This window comes from Scyliorhinus torazame, unplaced genomic scaffold, assembly GCF_047496885.1.
Source record: "Scyliorhinus torazame isolate Kashiwa2021f unplaced genomic scaffold, sScyTor2.1 scaffold_147, whole genome shotgun sequence".
Taxonomy (NCBI): Eukaryota; Metazoa; Chordata; class Chondrichthyes; order Carcharhiniformes; family Scyliorhinidae; genus Scyliorhinus; species Scyliorhinus torazame.
The window spans coordinates 241,087-245,342 of NW_027307874.1; the positions used below are offsets into that span (position 1 = coordinate 241,087).

At 45.1% G+C, this 4,256-nt stretch overlaps 1 long non-coding RNA gene across 2 annotated transcripts; it reads left to right on the plus strand.

Annotated features, from left to right (window-relative positions):
- Positions 1-731: 731 nt before the first annotated feature.
- Positions 732-3,783, plus strand: LOC140405607 (uncharacterized). 2 transcript variants are annotated; one of them, XR_011938711.1, is made up of 4 exons: positions 734-911; positions 1,076-1,209; positions 1,545-1,651; positions 3,636-3,783. It is a non-coding gene; the product is annotated as an uncharacterized lncRNA (long non-coding RNA). The 2 variants fall into 2 exon arrangements; XR_011938710.1 differs by having other exon boundaries at positions 732-911; positions 1,076-1,651.
- Positions 3,784-4,256: the final 473 nt, after the last annotated feature.

Consider the following 4,256-nt stretch of genomic DNA (forward strand, 5'->3'; position numbering starts at 1 on the left):
CAGGAATTGACATCAGAAGATTTCAGTGAAAAGTCTGCCTGTGAACAACAAGTAAAATATGAAGTGAAACTTTGCAATGAGCTTTGTTTGTCTGGCAAGGAATCTTCTCTCTAAATGGAAGCAGGAATGAAGTTGTGTTTAACTCACATTCTGTGATTTCTTGCTGGTTTTTACTCATTCTATGGAAAGCCTTCCTCAGGCGACAGACGAATGGTCATTCCCAACATGTCAGAAATTCAGAGGGAATCAAATGTGAAACAAAGACAGAAATAAGGACAGGACATTGCTGAATCTGTTGTTATCTGTTGAATTAACATAACCATAGACAGGACAAGTGTGACCTTTGCAGACACAGGAAACACACCGAGGGGGACATTCCTGACAGAAAGTCGGGGGTGGGGACTGCACACAGGTCACTGAGGAGATCTCAGTCCAAACTGTTTCTAATCATTTCCCAATACTATTTTAAATTATGATTCAATCCTATTGGGAGGGGAATGAGTGAAAGAGAGATATGGCAGATGCAGTATAACATGGATAAATGTGAGGTTATGCACTTGGGTAGAAAAAATAAGAACGTCCCTGTCTAATAATTACATTTAATCCCATTTTCCGGCCTGCTCAGTGAACAACACTGGTGTGGGGAAGGCCAAGGTTTAGCTGAAGTCACATTCTGTGTGTGTGGGGCTGAGCAGCAAGGAGATCAGCATCTCTTGTCACTCATTTACATGTCAATAGAGAGCTGTCCTCTGAGACAGACATTCCACACATGGCAGAGACTAGGGGTGGAGTCTGCTCACAGCTCACTGAGGATATATCTGTGTCTGAGGGACTTCAGTTCACAAACCAAAAACCCACGACACTGAAAACATTACCCCTCTGCTTCAGTGTGTGTGTGTGTGTGTCGCTGGGTGTGTCAATCTGTCTGTTTTGAGCTGTGCATTTTGGGTGTTGACATGTTGCTGATTGGCTCGAGATTAGAAATGTTGGACTCCTGTTGTGCTGTTTTGTATATTTTTTTAAAATGTCCCTGTTATTGTCTTTATAACCAATTTTATCTCCTTTTTTTCTCCAGAGGCATCTTTATTTGGAAAACTGGAAGGAGGTTGGGAATCCAGTGAGGAGGACGAGGGAGTGTGAATTCTTCCCGAGGGAGCGCTGGCTGAGGCCTGTTCCGCAGGCTTCACCCGGGTTATTACTCTGACTGAGGTTTAATTTTAATATTGGAGGGATCAAAGAGAGTGAGGGAGGGAGACATAAATATGTATAAGAGGTACAGAGAGACAGCAAGAAACACAAGAGAAGGGGATTTTCACAGTAACTTCATTGCAGTATTAATGTAAGCCTAATTGTGACAATAAAAAGATTTTGAGTATTAATTGTCTCTCAATCTTTTTTAACCTCTGGTTGAAAGCTGTGACTTATTTGTATTCGGATGTTGCTGAGGGGTTGTAAAACTGAAAAGGGGACCCTGGGCTCTCGCTGTATTAAATAGTTTCAATCTTTTCCAGTGGTTTAGTTAATTTTCTCCCTCTTTTTCCCAGGAATTTGAATTGTGAAAGACTGCAATGTGAGCAGGAATCTTTGGGCAAAGGCTATTCTCCAGAGGACAAGTGGATGGACTGAGGCCTACTCCACAGGCCGCACTCACGTGAGTTGTCTCTTTATTGCCACCCCGGCCTTGCACTTAGACACAAACACATTAACCCTTTGGTGGGCGGCAAAGAGTAAAATACAAATCTGGAATATGAAGCTGTCTAATTTTGTTCCAAAATGACAGGGGTTATATTAATTCTGAGCATCCCAGGGGTGGGGGTTGGGGGTGCTGGGGGGGGGGGGGGGGTATTTCACTGTTTCAGCCAATCTCTGCAATCTGGTAGAGAGAGCGAGAGAAATCTCAAATCAGAAACTCCGAACTCAATTTTGAAAGTGGTCATCATTTGTTGGGCTCTCCCTGTGCACAGGTTGCCTGCAGAATTCACAAAATTAACGATAGTGGGGTCACTTTTAAATTGAATCCATTGACTGTAAAGTATTCTCGATTGCCCGGAAGTAAAGTCCCTTAACTTGAAGCGGGTATAATTCTGGAATGAAGCCTGTGTTTTAGGCCGAGACACAAGTTTTTTTTTTAGAAAATACAGCACAGAACAGGCCCTTCGGCCCACGATGTTGTGCCGAACATTTGTCGTAGATTAATCATAGATTATCATTGAATTTACAGTGCAGAAGGAGGCCATTCGGCCCTTTGAGTCTGCACCGGCTCTTGGAAAGAGCACCCTACCCAAACTCAACACCTCCACCCAACACAAGGGGCGATTTTGGACACTAAGGGCAATTTTTCATGGCCAATCCACCTAACCCGCACATCTTTGGACTGTGGGAGGAAACCGGAGCACCCAGAGGAAACCCACGCAGACACGGGGAGGATGTGCAGGCTCCGCACAGACAGTGATCCAAGCCGGAATCGAACCTGGGACCCTGGAGCTGTGAAGCAATTGTGCTATCCACAATGCTACCGTGCTGCCCTTAAGAACAAATAAATCTACACTATATCATTTAACCGTAATCCATGTAACTATCCAATAGCTGCTTGAAGGTCCCGAATGTTTCCGATTCAACTACTTCCACAGGCAGTGCATTCCATGCCCCCACTACTCTCTGGGTAAAGAACTTACCTCTGACATCCCTCCTATATCTTCCACCTTTCACCTTAAATTTATGTCCCCTTGTAATGGTTTGTTCCACCCGGGGGAAAAGTCTCTACACTTATCTATTCCCCTGATCATCTCATAAACCTCTACCAAGTCGCCCCTCATCCTTCTCCGTTCTAATGAGAAAAGGCCTAGCACCCTCAACCTTTCCTCGTAAGACCTACTCTCCATTCCAGGCAACATCCTGGTAAAGTATGAGGGTGAAATTAAATTCGCAGGAGGTCATTTGAATTCAGTTTGCTGTGGTTATGAATGTTGGATTCCTGTGTGTGACCCTGTCTCTCTTTCTTTCTCCTTCCCAACTATTAGAATGAGAGTGAGAAAGAGAGAGGGAGTACAGAAAGAGTGTGGGGCTGGGGGGGGTAATGGAGATTAGAGAGAGGGAGAGGAGAAAGAAAGAGAGGGTGGAGGGAGAGGGAGGTCGTGAAAAAGAGAGGCTTTCTCTCCCTTTCTGTCTTCTTTCCATTCTTGCCTCTCTCTCTCTCTCTGTCTCCCCTGCTTTCTGCCTCGATCTGTCCATTTCTCTCCAGCTTTTTAGTGTCTCTTTAAACCTTTAATCGAAGAAAACCACCCCACAAACTGCAATGGGGAGTCTCATCACATCTTTCTGGGGATACCCTGATTAGAGAAATAAATAGAAATAAATGCTGGGAGGGTGATGAGGGATAACGAGGGAGACAGAAATATGAATGAGAGGGATAGAGAGACCGAATGAGATAGCGAGAGAGAGAGAGAGAAAGAGAAACACAAGGGAAACGGGAACTATCTCTCAATCATTTTTATCCTGTGGTTTATAACTGAGATTATTGTAGGTGGATGTTGCTGAGAGTGTGTGTGACTGAGAGGGGGAATCTTGGCCTCTTGCTGTGCTACAAGTTTAAACATTTTCCTGCGTTTTAGTTAATTTTCTCCCTCTTTTCCCAGGAATTTGAACTTTGAAGACTGCAATGCGACCAGGAATCTTTGGACAAAGGCTATTCTCCAGAGGACAAGTGGATGGACTGAGGCCTACTCCACAGGCCGCACTCACGTGAGTTGTCTCTTTATTGCTGCCCCGGCCTTGCACTTAGACACAAACACATTAACCCTTTGATGGGCGGCAAAGAGTAAAATACAAATCTGGAATATGAAGCTGTTTAATTTTGTTCCTAAATAACAGGGGTTATATTAATTCTGAGCGTCCCGGGTATTTGTGGTGGGGTAGGGGATAGGGGGGAGGGGAGAGGGGGGGACCATTTCACGGTTTCAGCCACTCTCTGCAACCTGGTAGCAAATGTAAACGACACTCAACACTGCCGACTGCACCTTCTGGGATCTTTCTGTGTGCCAATGGATTTCGTTTTAGAAAGGTTTTTCTTCATTTTAAGAGGCAGTTTAACTCTTTCAGAAACTGAAGGGACTTCTCCAGGGATGTTCTAATCCACACATGACACGGCGGTGGGGGTGGGGTTGTTAGGTGCAGTGGGGAATGGGGCACCCAGCAGGAGTGAGGGGGGGAGGGAGGAAGGACAGTGTCCCATCGGTTAGGTCCAGATAGCTGCCGCT